The sequence below is a fragment of the Scyliorhinus canicula genome, chromosome 4 (assembly GCF_902713615.1).
Source record: "Scyliorhinus canicula chromosome 4, sScyCan1.1, whole genome shotgun sequence".
In the NCBI taxonomy this organism is placed as follows: Eukaryota; Metazoa; Chordata; class Chondrichthyes; order Carcharhiniformes; family Scyliorhinidae; genus Scyliorhinus; species Scyliorhinus canicula.
The window spans coordinates 27915334-27934090 of record NC_052149.1 but is presented as its reverse complement, the minus strand read 5'-3'; positions in this window follow the sequence as shown (position 1 = coordinate 27934090).

Below are 18757 nucleotides of genomic sequence, written 5' to 3'. Positions count from 1 at the left end.
CCTCTCACTTCCCTTTTAAAATTCTCAATGCTACTAATCCCTCAAACCCCACTCCATGTCTCACATTGAAATGTTCTCTCTACATTTCCTCTTGATTCTTCGATAAGTCACTCATCATCTTCAGTAATTTTAATCTCCATCTCCATCGCATCTCTTCTTGGTCCCTCTCCTCTGAATCCGATCCAGACTAAACCTCTCCCCCTGTACAAACTCTCTTCTTCATATTCACAGCTACCCTGCCATCTCGTGTGGCCTCTGGTCTCATGGGCCTCGATGACAGGTCATCTTTGACCGCTTCCTTCCCATTCACATCCAATCCCTTTGTATCCATTATTGAAAATAACCCTTCCCCATGTTCCTTACAATTGCACTATGAAATTCCCTGCTGTCTTCTACCCTCCATTCATGTTATTTACTCATTGATTTTCTCAGCCATTCCTTCACTTCTACTCTTGATGCTCTTCTCACGAATAAAACCTTTACTCTCTTCATCCAGGTCATCCTCGGCCCATCGAGTCTGCACCAACCCACTTAAGCCCTCACGTCCACCCTATCAGCGTAACCAAGTAACCCCTCCTAACCTTTTTGGACACGAAGGGCAATTTAGCATGGCCAATCCGCCGAACCTGCACGTCTTTGGACTGTGAGAAGAAACCGGAGCACCCGGAGGAAACCCACGCACACACGGGGAGAACTTGCAGACTCCTCACAGACAGTGACCCAAGCCAGGAATAGAACCTGGGACCCTGGTGCTATGAAGCCACAGTGCTAGCCACTTGTGCTACCGTGCTGCCCTTGAATTTCCCATGGTAAGTTATCTATTGCCTTTAGCTCCTGTAACAAACTCGATATCCCTGCCATTAGTTCCTCCATCTCCCCAGCCACTGTCCCAAGATTAACCTAATTGTTTTAAGGCTGTACTCCAGTTAACCCTGAGCCCAGTTTCTGACCCCCAATGCTGTACTTCGCAAAGACTGCCTCCTTTCATTTCTCTGTGTTTCTGACCCTATCCTAACAGGTTGCTACTGCGACCCTTGCATTTATCACCTCCAAACTTGCGTATCTCTGTGCTGTTCTGGGTGGTCCTTCATCTTCTAACTTTTGTTCCTCATAAACTACAGCTCATCCAAACGTCTTTCACCTGTATCCTGTGCCCCTCACCAAGCACCCCTACTCTGGCTGATTTACATTGAATCTTAGTTGCCCAATGTTTCAAATTTAAAGGTATTTATAGGCCTTTAGACCACTTAATTATTTTAGCCTCGTCTTTCCCTATAGCATATCCAGCTTTTTCCTTGAGGCTCTGGCATGTACTCTTGTTCTTCCAGCCTTCCCTTCTCCCTACCATTTTAAAAATTCATTTCATGGGGTCTGGGAGTTATTGGCTAGGCCAGCATTTATTGTCCATTTCTAGTTGTCCTTCTGAAGGCGGTGGTGAGCTGCCTTCTTGAATCTCCATAGTCCCTGAGGTGTAGGTACACCCACAGTTCAATTACGGAGGGAAATCCAAGATTTTGGCCCAGCCACAGTGAAGGAATGCAATCTATTTCGAAGTCAGGATGATCAGTGGCTTGGAGAGGAATCTCCAGGTGGCGGTGTTCTCAGGTATCTGCTGCTCTTGTCCATCTAGATGGTAGTGGTCGTGGGTTTGGAAAGTGCTGCCTAAGGAACCTTGGTGCATCTTGTAGATCGTACATACGGCTGCCACTGTTCTTCTTCAGTGGTGGAGGGATTGAATATTTTGTGGAAGGGGTGCCAATCAAGCGGGTTGCTTTGTCCTGGATGATGTCGAACTTCTTGAGTGTTGTTAGAATTGCATTCACCTGGGCAAGTGGAGAGTATTCCATCACAATCCTGACTAGTGCCTTGTAGATGGGATTTGGGGTGGGGAGGGAGTGGGGCGGTGGGGGGTGGGGGGGGGGGGGGGCAGTCAGGATGTGAGTTAGTCACCGCAGGATTCCTAGCCTTTGATCTGCTCTGGTCTCCACAATATTTATATGGCTATCCAATTCAGTTTCTGGTCGATGGTAACCCCCAGGATATTGATAGCATGGGCAGCCATGTCATCAGCTGCTTAGGTACTACGCTCAGAAAACTTTTCCCTAAACTACAACACCTTTCCATCTCCCTCTCTTCATTTGATACCCTCCTTAAAACGTGCATCTTTAAGCAAACCTTTGCCGCTATGCCCATTTCTTTCCTAATTGCACCTCTGCAGGCAGATTGGAATATTTCCCTGTACCAATAGAGTTATACAAAGGCAAGTCATTTGAATTGAAACCAATTAAATCAGACGTTATTCTACCTCATTTATTAAACATCGTACCACAGTTGTATATCAGAACCGGCAGCTCGAGAGATTCATAGCTGGAACCTGGGTGATTGTGAAAATATTGTCACTTTGTTTAACATCATAACTGGGAGAAATAAAATCTCACTGAATTGGTAGTAGGTTTTGTAGATTTCTGCACACAGGGACATAACTTGTTCTCTCATAAAAAAAATGAAAAATCTAAATGGGAAATATAAACATGTCCCTCAATGAAGATAAAATCATAAGACTTGGAGGTCTAGAAAAATTAAGCGTGATTGATGCTAAAATACAGCATAAGAGATGAAACTTCAAAAAGTGAGGCAGATATAAGCACACGCATATATATAATGTATATATATATGTATATAAAATCACAATTGGCAGATTCAAAAAGAATAAATGGACACAATCTTTGGGAATATGATCACCAGAGCCATATTTGGAAGGCATTTGTTGAACCACAAGGATATAGGTAACAAAGAGTCCATAGCAGACTATTTGTTTTGTTTTATGAAGAAGGAGGGTGGCATGTTTGATCGATCAATTTGGTTGGATGGTTGAAGGAAATCCTTGTGAACTTGTACCGGCAAACGCAATGAAATATCAGCAGTGGCGGACTGGCCAGGGTGTCAGCTTGCCCGATGGCAAGTGGGCCCCTGATGAAGTGGGCCACCTTTATCAAATAAAAATGCAATAAAGAAACAAACACAGACAACTGTTTTAGTAATAAAAAGGAATAAGAAAAAAAAGAGAACAGGACACAAATAAGCAGTGCATGAAAAGGAACGAAGCAGGGGAGGTAGTGGAAGGGTGTGGAATAGGGGGCCCCCGAGTCGGGCATAATTAAGGAAATTCCATGTTTCCAGCAAGAGTGTGTGAATTTAAAGATAAAGTTACAATTCGTGATTTGAGATGGTCGGCAACTTCAAAGGATATCAAGCAGTAGTCTTGGTTCAGCCGGTATATTGGTCCAGGGCCCGGACAGCCAAGAAGGGGCCCGTGAATCTCTGAAGGGCCCTTAAAAATTATAATTAATTAGATAAATAAATCTCCAACTTCTTTCCTGAGATTTGTATTCTAACTTAATAAAATATAATTGTTTTTAAAAAGAGCAATACCAAATAAAAATGCAATAAAGAAACAAACAAATAATCACTCAGTGTATGAAGGAATGAAGCAGTGTTCAAAGGATGTGAAAAGGAGTGGGGGGGGGGCTGGTTCACCCGGGTTGGACATAGTTGGAAATCCACGTTTTCAGCAAGAGTGTGTGAATTTAAAGATAAAGTTACAGTTCGTGATTTGAGATGGTCGGCAACTTGAAAGGATATCAAGCAGTACATAGGGTCGTGAGGTCACCGAAAAGGAGAAGCGGTACCTTTGACCGTGAATCATGAGGTCAAAGATATTGAAGTGATAAGCCTTGATCGGTAAGCTCAAAGGGTTGCGACATGTAACACTACACTGGTATCAAACTGGACATGTTAACTTTGGTCGTGGGACCATTCTTAATGTCTTATTATAGTCGGACCAAACTTCTAAGTTTCAACAGTTGTCTCAGTTGCTTGCTGGTGTGAACACTGGACAGTGGATTGTCTCCTCTTCTGAAGCTGCATAGGCCACAGTAGTATTGACTAATGAACATAGCCTATTGAACTGTAAGTAAGTTATTTTATATGTTTTATCAAGTAGGGGTTTATCTGGCATTCCTTCAAGTTATTCTTGCAATCATCAATATTCATTTTTCCCAATGTGGGCTATTTTTTATTAAGTTTTTAGTTCAGGAATATTACTCCTACCAGCATGGAAAAGAAAAAGCATAAATCTGGGTCACTAAAATGCAAAGAACAAAAAGAAGCAGAAAGGAAGGAATCAGCCAAGCGATGCAGGCCGATTACAGAGTTTATAATACCACAGGCACAATCCACATCAATATCCAGTTCTGCAACAAATAATCAAGAAGCAAGAAACAATGCTCATGGTGATGATGCAATGACATGCAAGTTACAATTACTGGAATCTTCCAACATCCATCACAAGCAAAGCTAAAACAGTTTTTTGCTGAACATCCACTTCAGCCACTTGATGATCTGCCATTTGATGCTCGTTTGTCTGAGAGGAAAATTATGAATGACTCAGTCCCAAGAAAATGGCTAACATATAACAAAAAAAGTAGATGCTTATATTGTTCATACTGCTTAGCCTTTGAGTTTCCCAACACTTGTAATCCATCACCCTTTGTACGTGGCTTTAGTGACTACAGCCGTATTAGCCAGAGCTTGACTTTACATGAATCGACAACAACACATGTCAGAAATGCTCAGCAATATATCAGTGTGGTTAATGATGGCACCTTAGATAAAATTTTTGCAGCATCACTAATTAAAAGGAAAGAAGAAGTATTGAAGCAGAGAAGTATTGTCATGAGGATTATAGACATCATAAAGATGTTAGGCAAGCAAGCACTTCCTTTTCGAGGTCACAGAAATGAATCGGCCTACACTCCAGATAATGAGGTTCTGAATCATGGCAATTTTTTAGCTACAGTGCAGTTGATGGCAAAATATGACCCCATTATGACAGCTCACGTTTCTGCAGTGCAAAACAAGTCTAAACAAAGAATCAAACGATTAGAGCAACAAGGAAAGGCTCAAAGTAAAGGCCGTGGTGGACTTATTACATACCTGAGTAAAACAACTATAAACATGTCAATCAAAATTATGAAGAATATGATACAAGAAAGAATTAGTCATGAAGTTTCTCAAGTAAAATATTATTCTATTCAGGTTGATTCAACACAAGATAATTCATCCATCGATCAGTTTAGCATTATTATTCGGTATGTGCTTAAAGGTATTATCTGTGAGCGACTACTTTCAGTTGTGCCAAGTAATGATGGTACAGGACAGGGACTTTTTGATCTATTGATTGAAACATTACAGCATCTTAAAATTGACCCCCAATAATGTTTATCTGATGGCGCTGCAAGCTACCATGGCCAGTATAATGGTTTACAAAGTAAAATTGCTGATGTGGCTATGCCCATGTCTTGAATTTGGTGATAACTGAAACAAGAAAATGTTGTGTGCCTGCAGTTTATTTTTTCAATTTGCTCCAGAATATAGCAACCTTTGTGAAAGCATCATACAAGAGAATGGCTGTATGGATAGAAGTTATTGGAAAACATCTAGGACAAAAAAAAATGAAACGATTAAAGCTAATTGGTGAGACCAGATGGTCAGGAAAATCCAATGCAGCAACAACTATATTTGGACGTTTTGATGATGCCGGTGCCAGTACTTTCGTAAATCTATTGACATGCTTATCAATGATACAAGATTCAGAAAAGTTTGATGCAAAAACAAAACATGAAGCAAATGTTTTACTTCAAAGTCTTCTAAAGTTTGAAACCATATTGACAGCATTTACTTACTTGTATATATTTGAAACTACAACCCCGTTATCAAGTTATCTACAGACAAGTGGTTTAGATATGTTTACTGCATTGAGTTTGGTAGATTCAGCTACAACAAAGTTGAAGGAACAGACAAGAACATTTGATAACGTTCACAGCAAGGCTTTGGAATTTGTAAATAAATGTAATGACAGGATTTCACAGATGAATATGGATGAAAATCAAACATTGGAAATTGATGCGTTGGAAACAGCATTGCCAGTTAAGAGGCAGAGGAAGAAGAAAAGAATGGCAGATGAGCTCATTGATGATGAAAGAAATTCCTCAGATTCTCTAGCTGATTTTCAAGTAAATGTGTTTAACCTAATAATGGATCGCATTGTCCAGTCACTAGAATCAAGCTTTGTACAACACAAACAGTTGTATAAAGATTTGTCCTGCTTGGACCCAGCAAAGTTTATAACGATTGCAGAGAAGGGCCTTGAAGATGAAGCATTGGAAGGTATTATTAAGCCGTTTCCACAAATCAGCAAAGATCAAGTAATATTGGAATTGTTTTCTTTTTCTTCAAACTTTGATGTATTAAAGCTATTGCTTAATGATGGTGAGAATATGGATTCCAGTTGCAACAATTGTAAAATTTGCAGCACTTGCCCATCGTTTGCATTAAAAATTCTGGCATCCAACAGACTTCATGACAAGGCATATGATAACCTTTATGAACTTTATAAAGTCATCTGCACACTATCAGTTACTCAAGTCCAATGTGAGAGGACATTTTCAAAGCTAAAGATCATAAAGACAAGGTTAAGAAATTCGCTGTCTGAGGAGAATTTGGAATCATACATGTTGCTATCCATTGAAAAGGAATTGTTAGATGAATTGGATGCAGAAGCAATTATTGGCAGATTCGCACAATCATCTAGCGAACACAAACGATTGCTCTTAATATAGTGGACTGCATGCAATGCTCTATTGTGCTTTTGAACTATCTGTTAATGTGTAAATTGTGCAGTAAACTATTTAAAAATATCAACCAATTACTTAAAATTAAAAATTCAATTATAACATTCTGTATTTACATTTGGTATCTACTGCCAGTAATATGTACCGTACATGTACACTGTAATTACTAAGAAATACACATTTTTTCCACAAAACATTTAATTGTACCCTTTTTTCCATATGTATTTTTTGAAAATTTTATTTATTCGTTATGAAAATTAAATGATAGCATTGTAGTTGTGGGTGGGCCCCCTTTGTCTCCTGGCAACCAATATTTTTAGACCCAGTCCGCCACTGAATATCAGTACCCAGCAGGGTTTCAAAACTCCGACCAGTAGCATTAAAATAAATGTTGTTGGTTTATTTGTTGGGTCTCTCGAGCCAAACGGTTTTCTACAAATTTGTGAATGAAGTTTTTAACTATGCAATATAATAAAGCAACTTGTATGCCACATTTTTATCACTTGTCATATAATGAATGTTCAACAATTACCAACCCCCATAATCGGATATTGATTGTGACAAATAATGAACAGGCCGCTCTAATGCCTTTGCATAAGTACTCACTTGAAAGTGTCATCAAATCTTGTAGTTGCTGAGCAGTGATCAATAATGTTAGCAGAATGCTGAGCTATGTAGCAGAATCATAAGGGCATTATGCTGAGGTTGTAGTGCTCTGGGTTGCCTACAATCAGTGCTACTCTCTGAAGCATAAAGGAAAGGTTGATGCCTTTGCAGCAGTGCAAAGAAAGACTGCAACATTGACTCATATGGCTTATCAACTAGGTTAAGTGGAAATAAATCTGACCATCTGTAGCCTTAAAAAGGCAATGAGAGGGGACCATGCTGAACATAATTTGAGCGCCATTTCATTAACAGAAGACAATGAGGCAATGATACCAACAAGTAAAAGGGCAGGTTCAGGACGAATGTTGGGAAGCACTACACACAAAGAGGAGTTGATACCTGGACTGGTCTTCTTGATAAAGTATTCGAGATCTAAATTTTGAAATTGTTCAAGAGGCAATGGACTTCATTCAAAAAACAGTTGAATGCACCATAATGGTGTAGTCACAGGTATGTTTTGGTGACCTAATGGAATTCTTCTATCTGGAAAAAGTCAAGTATACCGTTAGGGGGTCGGTTGCAGGGTTCTAACGGAGGTAGCTGCCATGTGTTACCTACGTTAAGGAATTAGTCACCATCAGTTGCTGGGGTGGGGGGTTAGTTTATTTTGTTTGTTTCTTCGGTTGTCTTTTTAAAAATCTTGGCAGAAAGAGTGGGCATGATTAGTCAGGGTTTTTGCGTAAGGTGCATGGCGGCACAGTGGTCAGCACTGCTGCCTCACAGCACCAGGGACCCGGGTTCAATTCCAGCCTTGGGTTACTGTCTGTGCGGAGTTTGCACGTTCTCCCCGTGTGTGCGTGGGTTTCCTCTGGGTGCTCCGGTTTCCTTCCACAGTCCAAAGAGTGCAGGTTAGGTGGATTGACCGTGCTAAATTGCAGGTTAGGTGGGGTTATGGGTTACTGGGATGGAGCAGGGGAGTGGGGCTACATGTGGTGTTCTTTCAGAGGGTCGGTGCAGACTCGGTGGGCCGAATGGCCTCTTTCTACACTGTAGGAATTCTATTGTTGTATGGGTTCTATCTGCTGTGGTAATATGGGTTTTGTTGTAAAATTTATTGTGAAATTGGAAAATCATAAATAAAAATATTTTAAAAAATATTTATGAGAGTTCGAACCTTCCAAAACAAAACCTATGGATCCTGAAATATCCTTGGGCCTGCTGGCAGACCAAATATTAATTTTTAATCAGCAGTTGTGCTGGATTTTCAAGTCATGTTTTGAGCTAGGAATAAGTACGACAAAATGATTATTCATGTGGCAATGTATAAACCTCATCACTGTGTTTAAGGTGTTTTAGAAGAAAACACCATTTTCACAAAAATACTTTCTTCAAAGAGACATTGACTTAAAACGTTTGTACGATTTGCAAAGTTTTCTATTCACAGTTCTGCATCCAATTGTCTGTGAATAACCCTTTATTTCTACGTAGTGCGTGGGTGTTCTGTCCTGCCAGGCGAACATTTCAATTGCAGATGGTGTCAGTGAAGTGCAGCAGAAGAACAAATAAATAATAATTTGCATATTCATATCGTCGCACAAGGAATCATTAGCATCTGAGGGGGGAGGGGGGAGGGGTGAGAAATACATTGTCAAATTACAAGCAGTTGCTCGGTAGTACAGAACTCAAATATTGCTGAAAAGAGAGATGTTGCCAAAGCTTTTCATCTTGGTCTCATCAGGACAAATGACAAATGCATGAATGCCAAACTTCAAAAAGATGCTGATTGGTTGTCAAGTGGACTCTGATTGGCTGAGGCATTGGCAGAAAGAAAAGAATAGGGAACTATAGGCTCCCCAAGCTTCCTGGTAATTCAACAAAGACATGGACTTGAACATCTTCCTTTGATTTCCAGAGAAAGGGTCTCGACTTATGAACACATGTCACTTTTAATAAGTGTAAATGAGCCACGTTACAAGCACAACCGATTATCTTAAAATGATCATCAGTGTAGCTTTTATGGAATCACTTCTGATAGTAGCCATTTTGTTTTAGGTTTTACAAGCGCGGGCAGGTTAAATACGGTCTGTGGCGAACACCGGTGGAACATGCAGTTTTATTCGTTCAGCTAATCATTGGGATGCGCAGCCTGGCATCGCACTGGCACTGAAATTCATACACCATGGTGCACAACAGAACATCCTTCTGGACTGATGTCAGTGCCCGATAGTGGAAGATATCACTCATGCAGCCACTGCATCGCAGTGTGCAACGGCTCCCTTAACCTGTTGTTTAGATTTTTGAGATACTTTGCCTTTCCAGGGTAATTTGAGATAGACTGGGCAACTTTCATCTCTGAAAGTTGCACCCATTTGTGAGTTTGCACAATACACAGTGATAAACAATTTGATCAGGGTATTCATTGCCTTGCAGGATATTTTTGATGTGCTCTATTTCTGTAAGCAAATGGCTAGGGCCTTATTTTCATGATTGCTGAGAACCCCTTTCTGTTGAGCATCCCCAGGTGGTCTGGTGAGTGCAGGGCGACATGCGTGACATTTATTACTACCTGGGTATCCTGGCGATGGCGGAGAAACCTGCTGCTGGGCATCTTGCTGGGCTTGGTCAATGTCAAAGATGATGTAGTTTTCCGCCTGGGCATACAGAGTATCCGTGTCGGATGCACCTGTGGGCTGTGGCCTGTGATTTATCACGCAGGTCCCTGCTCCAGTCCTGGAGTGATCCCGAGATGTAAAGGTTCAGGACGGTGCTGACCTTGACGGCCACAGGGAGTGGGTGTCCTCCTCCTCCATGTGGTGCCAAGTCAGTGAGGGCATGCCACAGGTGCCGCACCACTCCTGGTTGAGGCGGGTGGGGTTTAGAAGAATGAGAGGTGGTCTTATGAGAGGCTGCCGCAGGCGGGGTAGGGGTGGGGGGAACGCTGTTGGCAGGAGCAGAGAATCCCGTAGCCAGAAAACGGACAGAGAATTCTGCAGTGTGGAGTGGCTTGAATCGGAAATCCCATTGACAACCGGCAGGAAGAGAGAACCCCGCCACCGGTGAACCGCTGAGAAACACGCGGCTGGGGAGAGAATCCAGTTCAATGTTTCAATACGATCACCTCTCGTTCTTCTAAACCCCAATGGGTATGAGTCAAACCTGTTCAATCTTTCTTCATTGGATAAGCCCACATCCCAGGAACGAGTCAAATGAACATTCTCAGAACAGTTGCTAATCCAATTATGCCCATTTTAAAATGAAACCAAAACTGTACACAGTACTCCACATGTGGTCTCGCCAAATGTCTCTACAGTTCAGTAAAACCTCCCTACTTTTGGGCAGCGCGGTAGCACATGTGGCTAGCACTGTGGCTTCACAGCGTCAGGGTCTCAGGTTCAATTCCATGCTGGATCACTGTCTGTGTGGAGTGTGCACGTTCTCCCAGTGTCTGCGTGGGTTTCCTCCGGTTTCCTCCCACAGTCCAAAGACATGCAGGTTAGGTGGATTGGCTTTGCGAAATTGCCATTAGTGTCCAAAAAGGTTGGGAGGGTTTATTGGGTTATGGCGATAGGGTGGAAGTGAAGGCTTAAGTGTGTCGATGCAGACTTGATAGGCCGAATGGCCTCCTTCTGCACTGTATGTTCTATGTTTTATATTTCATTCCCCTTGCAATAAACAACATCCCATTTGCCTTCCTAATCACTTGCTGTACCTGCATATTGACTGTAATTCATGCACTAGGACACCCAGATCCTTCTGTACCACTAAGTTCTGCAATCTCTTAACATTTAAATAGTACACAACGTTTTCCCACATTACATTCCATCTGCCAAATCTTTGTCCACTCACAACCTACCTATTGTTTCAATCAAATGCGGAGGGGTGAATAAATTCCTCTTTTTTCTGCTGCTGAGGTTGGTTATAATAGTTGAATTTTTAGAAAACTGAAATTTTTCACTTCAATATGTACTTGACCATATTTAACGCCATATGAAGAAGCCAGCTAGCCAGATCTCTTCAGTTAACAAGTAAGGAGCTAGTTTTGTTGTACGTCAAGTTCAGACATTTCGACCAGTTTGTTATTCAAACGTTTTACCCAGGTAACCTTATCTGCAAGACGAACAAAGACAGACACAAGTTTACAATTGAACCCAAGTTTATTTTCAAACACAATAAAACAGTTTATCCCCCAAATTATCATAAACCTAAAATTCATAATTACTACCCGTGCCGACGGATTGGATCACGAGTCTCGCACGCTGTCTCTGGTCCGCCGCCGTTGAGTCATCTCCGATGCCTGTGTCGAGTCTTCGCTGGGGAGGGTCTCTAGATGCCTCTTTTTTCTACCCCTCTGCGTGCCCTTCCAGCCAATGACCCCCTAGGTGGGGGTCGCAACACCCAATGGAATTGCCGATTGCAACTCTGCAGGACACCAGGAACATCCCCCAGAGGTTCATCCTCTACACGTAACCATATCCCACATATGATCTGGGTGCCAGAAAGCCTGGCTTCATCCGATCAACCACAGCAATCGATACATTTGAATGGGGCCAATTATCTTCCAATGAGGCTGATTATCTTCTGATGTCCTGTTTACAGGACAAGCCAGACTTGCCCCGACTGTCTGTCTTTGTCCAGTGTACTCGAGTTTGGTTGTTTGACTTCCCATCAGCCTGTCTGTGATTCTGGCTGTGGCTTTAATTTAAAGTGTCCAATTCCGTACCGGGCCTATGATTTGGATTGTTGGCAATTTTACCATAGTTTTATTATTAAATCGCACTAAGTTAAAGTACAAGCAACATTAAAAAGGTAAGACGTGCTGAATCCCATGCCAGGCACACACATGTACACACACTTAAGTATGCAAAACAGAATAAGTTACAGAGTGAATGAGGTGGAATTGATAAGGGTCAAAGTCCATCAGAAAAAAAAAATCTAAGTTCCGATGTTCCTTTGATGGTGTTGAAATTCCAGTGTTGCGGCAGATGCAGGTTAGTTGTCTTTCTGGAAACAATCTCCTATAACTGGTATCGGTCTTTTTCCAAATGGACCCGGGTTAAAATCTCACCACGGCAAATGTGGAATTTGAATTCAATTAATGAAAATCTGGAATTAAAAAGTCTAATGATGACAAAGAAACTATTGTCGATTGCTGTAAAAACCCATCTGGTTCGCTAATATGTGTTTTAGGGGCGGAAATCTGTCGCCCTGACCTGGACTGGCCTGCATGTGACTCCAGGCCTACAGTAATATGGTTGACTTTTAGCTGCCCTCTGAAATAGCCGAGCTCCTTTATGTCAAGCTACTAGAACGTCTATAAGGAATTAAACTTGACAGTGCACTCGGCCATGATTTGGGCACCAGAAACAACAACTTCAAACTGAGCCCTGTTGACCCTGCAAAGTCCTCCTTGCAAACAAATGCCAAACTTGGGAGAGCTGCTTCAGACTGATCAAGCAACAACCTGACATTATCTATATACAATATGATTCCATGAATATGACACTATCCCAGACACCACCGGCAGAACACACTCAACAAAGATAGTGGCACAGTAGGGTACAGTCGCGAGTCCTCAATATTGACCTCTGGAACCCATGAAGTGTCATGGAATCAGTCCAAACATGGGTGACGAAACCGCCAGCTGATTACCACATACTGCCCCCCTCTCTCTTTCCCCTGTCCTCAGTTGATGAATCAGTACTCCTCCATGTCAAACACCACTTGGAAGAAACAGTAAGGGTGGTAAGGGTGCAGAGTGTACTCTGGGTGGAGACTTCAATGTGCATCACCAAGAGTGGCTCAGTAGCACCACTATTAACTGAGCTGGCCACATCCTAACGGGCATAGTTGCTGGACTGGATCTGTAACAGGTAGTAGGAGAACAAAGAGGAGGGAAGAACATACTTGACCTTGTCTTCCCCAATCTGCCAGTGGCAGATCCATCTGTCCATGGCAGTATCAGTAGGAGTGCCCATTGCACAGTCCTTGTGGAGACAAAGTCCCATCTTCGCATTGAGGAGACTCCACCGTGTTGTGTGGCACTACCACTGTGCTAAATGGGATAGATTTTGAACAGATCTAACAACTCAATCCATGTAGCGCTGTGGGCCATCAAAAGCAGAATTGTCCTCAATCACAATCTGTAACCTTATAGGCTGGTATATCTCCCGCTCTACCATTATCACCAAGCCAAGGGGATCATCCCTGGTACAATGAAAAATGCAGGAGGGCATGTGAAGAGCAGCAGCAAGCATACTGAAAAATGAGGTGCCAACCTGGTGAAGCCAGAAGTCAGGACTACTTGAGAGTCAAACAGCACAAGCAGCATTCAACAGACAGAGTTAAGCAACGGAACAACCAACAGATCAGATCGAAGCTTTGCAGTCCTGCTACTTCCAGTCATGAATAATGGTGGACAATTAATCAATTCAGTGGAGGAGGAGGCTCCACAAAGGTGTGGTGAGAGTGACTGTTCTTCACATGAGGGCAGCATTTGGCCAGATATCACATCAAGGAGCCCGAGCAAAAATGGAGTTGATGGGAATCAGGGGAAAATTCTCTGCTGGTTGGAGTCATACTTGGCACAAATGTAGACAGTTATGGTAATTGGAGGTCAATCATCTCAGTTCCAGGACATCACAGCCAGAGTTCCTCAGGTTGTGTCCTAGGTCCAACCATCTTCAGCTGCTTTATCAGTAACCTTCCTTCCAGGTCAGAAATAGGGATGTTTGCTGCTGACTGCACAATGTTCACCACCATTCGTGACTCATCAGACACCGAAGCAGTTCATGTCCAAATGCAGCAAGACCTGATGATATCTAGGCTTGGGCTGAGAAGTAATGTTCGTTTCATTTAGTGTACATACTCACTAAGTCTGAATGCATATTTATCAAGTTTGTAATGAGTTATATATTGTTCAGTTAATTATCTTAAAATAAACCGAGCATGGTTACAAAAGTATAAAATTTATTGATGGCGGCTTTGTTACTTTTTTGGAATTTTGTTGTTTACCTTTAACTTGTATTTTCATGGTATTTATCCATTCAGAACTGTTAAATAAGCAAGCAATCATGAAAGCCAACCTCCCTTGATATACCAGAGTACTACAGTACAAGTTACATGAAAATAAACCATTAAAATAAATTATTATTTTTTGAGTACAGCCGCTGTTTTAATGTAGACAGATAGGGTATGTGTGTGCACAGCAGGTTTCACAAGCAGCAAACTGGGTAACCAGGTGAACTGCTTCTAAAGTCGAATTAAGAACTAATAAGGTCTGCAACAAACTTTTGATGGGAACTCGTATCAAGGGCTGGTTAGGACACAAGTTTTGATTCCTAAGCTGAAGTTATTTTTTGTTTACTACATCATGCCCTGAATTAGTAGTATTCCAGATTGGAGACTAACCGAGAACATGAATCCAAGTATGCAGAGATTGTAAAAATTCCTCTGGCATTTCATTCTTGTCCAAGAATGAAGGTTCGGTAGAGATAAAAAGTCTTCTAATCCTTTTTGCACTCTTTGTTCCGACTAAACATTTTTGCTGTCATAATGACAAAGCCTCTTGCATCAGTATCATAGAATCCCGACAGTGTACAAGGAGGCCATTCGGCCCATCTAGTCTCTGAAAGAGCACCCTATCTAGGCTCACTCCCCTGCCAGATCCCCGTGAATCCACCTAACCTGCACATCTTTTAACACTAAGGGGCAATTTTGCATGGCCAATCCACTTAATCTGCACATCTTTGGACTGCGGGAGGAAACCAGAGCATCCAGAGGAAACTCACGCAGACATGGAGAGAATGTGCAATCTCCATACAAGTCACCACCCAAGGCCGGATTGAACCCGGGTCCCAGGGGCTGTGAGACAGCAGTGCAAACCAACTACAGCTAACTTTCAACTTGTTTCTTGAAGAAACATTACATTCCCCTTGAAGTTTCAATGGGCTCTGTGGTTTCAATGTTGCAGTATGCCTTCTATCATCCCTTTATACTTGGTTGTTTACATTCAATTTTGCACTCCAATGACTTTTACAAGCTTCTTGACTGACTCTTTGTCAGCTGAAGGCCATCTCAAAGGAGGGCTTAGTTTGGTTTGTTTTTATAGCACTTCGCAGTCTATTAATGCAAGTGTTTCCTAGAAAGACCAGGTCTGACAGCAATTATTTTATTTTGTATCTTTTTCAACCTCTGATGCCTGAACAACATGCCTGCATTCGAGTTACTTTACCACCATAGAAGCAGCTGGCACCGCTCAGACATTAAATTGCAAGGGTTCCTCAATGAGGAGCTTATCACAGCCACTGTTGGAATTCCCTGGACAGACATGGTAGTCATAGAATTTAACATCACAGAAAGAGGCCCTTCAGCCCATCGTGTCTGCGCGAGCCTTCAAGTACCTATCTATTCTTATCCCATTTTCCATATTGCACATATATTATCTTTTATTTATCTCTGGGTGGATGAATCAAATGGGCTGACTGGTTTCTTGCACCTATGATTCTTTTTTCTGAACTTTTAATCTTCTGTTCAATGAATGTCTTGTAAATGACACAAATTTGCAAAAGGACATTATTAATAATAATAATCTTTATTGTCACAAGTATGCTTACATGAACACTGCAATGAAGTTACTGTGAAAAGCCCCAAGTCACCACACTCCGGCACCTGTTCAGGTACACATGGGAGAATTCAGAATGTCCAATTCACCTAACAGCCCATCTTTCGGGACTTGTGGGAGGAAACCGGGGCACCTGGAGGAAACCCACGCAGACACAGGGAGAACGTGCAGACTCCACACAGACAGTGACGAAAGTTGGGAATCGAACCTGGGTCTCTGGAGCTGTGAAGCAACAGTGCTATCCAATGTGCTACCGTGCTGGCCCATTTTTTGAGAGATGTCAAAATATCTCTCATTTTACCAGATAATGTAGATGATCCTCGCAGACTTCAACCTCTGGGAGCGAGACTAAAACGATAATTTGCATGATCAGCCATGTATATGAACAGTTGCTTCTCCTCTATTCCTTCCGGTCTCAAAAGGAAGACCAAAGTCAACCTTGTAAATGAATTCTGAAACAACTGTATTATGCAATGGTGGGACTGTAGGTTCCCCCTGGAGGGATGAACCAAGATGGACTCGACAGTCTACCTCGTCTAGTCTACCTGATGTTTTGTGGGGATAAAAAAAAAACCTAATCTTGATTACTCATAACCTGAGCTGAGGTTTTATCTTCTCCCAACCCTACTCACTGTCCATTAAGACGGTGGGCTACCCACCTACTTCAACTGCTGCTCCCCAACCAGAGACGTGGAAGTTTATCACAGGAATGTTGAAATCCCCTTTTCCTCCAATGGTGCACTGTATCAGAAAAATCCACAGAATTGCAAGGAAATAAATGAAAAACAAATTGGTCTCAAATGTTCCTTATGTTGTACTCATTACAAAGACTGCTCTGTCAGCAAAGACCGGCAGGAAATAGTAAAGTTCGTCTGATAGATTAACTCCGAGCAAATGGTTTCAACTTTGGCGAATAGCACACAGAACATGCGATTGCAACAAAACAAGTTTCAGCCTGCAAAAGGTGTCAGGCTGTACAAGCCAAACTGAGAGAGCTATTGGCTTAAATGAGAAACTGGACTCTCCATCAATCGGAGGTTTGGCTCCTGGAGTCACCTTCAAATGGACAACAATTTCCGGTGTCAAATTTCTAACTGGAGTACAGCATTGTAATAAAAATGCCTTAAATGGTATTTAGTTGTTGTAACTTCTTGTGAGTGGATCAGGTTTAGGTGGGGCATCCAATATAATGTGGCACTGGCCACCAATGCTTCCAGCAATCTCAGCACACTCTTCTACCAGATACAGCCACTAGAAAATGGGATTGTTTGCAATTAGGACCTTTCATCAATATCAGTGACAGTAGAAATCGGATCTATATTGACTTTATGTTACATCCAGTTATAAAGTTGCCTTTTTGTTAAAACATTGTGCTTGTAAAAATAACTGGGAGAACTATTGGTGAATAACTAAGCTCAATGCTCCCCGAGAGGACACGGAGTAACTTCATTCTAAAAGCTACTGCAACCTTGGATTTTGTCCTGGTAACAGGTTAACTTTAATGTGGCTCACTCACACCATCAAAAGCGGAATTCTTCCAGCCAACAATGTCTCAATGGTTTAATTATTTAATCCAAAAGGATCATAAATTGGCATTCAAATTTATTACAATTGTTCAATTTTTTTCCCCTCAAATGAAAGCCAGGTAGTGCACAATCACACTCCAAGATCCAAGTACTTCATTTCGGATGAAAATAATGGAATTTCTATCAATTTAGACAGTAGGGAGGGGCAAAGGGATCCCTGGACAGCTTAGACACTTTTGTTGTTCCCTTGATGGTCAGGGACCAGGCTGGAAATTGCCCTGGCACTGCCAAAGGGTGGGCTTGAAAGGGTGGACGGGGTGCCTTTGGAGAACCCATAGTAGGGTGTCGCTCACTGGGGGGGGGGGGGGGGGGGGGGGGGGGCGCGCATGGATGCTGATGACAGCGATTGTAGAAGCCTTGGGTTTTGCCGGTGAGGTGGGATGAAGGCCTTTTCTGGCAAGAAGGTGGTGCGGTGGGGGTGGGGTTTTTGCCGGCACAAAGGCAGGGGCTGTAGGGTTATTCTTACATCCAGGTGCCTGTCCCACACATTTTCAGCGCAAATCTTCCCTGGCTTCATAAAGATTTCTACGTGTGGGTGGATTGCGATCTGGATTGAGCCGGTCAATCAGGTGAGAATCACACCTAGTTTCCCACTGGATACCGCATTTACAAATGTTAGGGGAGAATTCTGCCCATAAACGGAGAGCTTTGATTTTACCGACATTACATAATGGAACCAACTCCAAAGCACCATGAAAAGTAATCCAAAGACATGGCATTTCAGAAATTATGATTCTAAAACCTATGGGCAGCACGGTGGCACAATGCTTAGCACTGCTGCCTCATGACGCCAAGGACCCGGGTTGGAGTTTGCACATTCGCGCCATGTTTGCATGGGTCTCACCCCCACCACCCAAAAAGATGTGCAAGGTAGGTGAATTGGCCATGCTAAATTGTCTCTTAATTAGAAAAATAAAGAATTGGATACTCTAAATTTATTTTTAGAAAATGATTCTAAAACCTGGTAGAGGTTAGTTGTCATCCAGTTCAACCAAAGTTTAGTGATGCTCTCTTTCTACTTGTATGATTTGTTGTGTCTATGGATTGTAATAGACAATGGATTGTAATACATTTTGAATTTATAAATTCAAACACTATTTTAATCAGGCCATGGTGAAAGAGGAGAATGGGACTAATTGGATAACTCTTTAAAAGACCTAGTTAATGCACAGTGTACAGAGGCTCAAGAGAAATATTATTTTACACGGACTTGAGGATAAATTTCCTCAGTCAAAGGTTTGTAAATTTTTGGT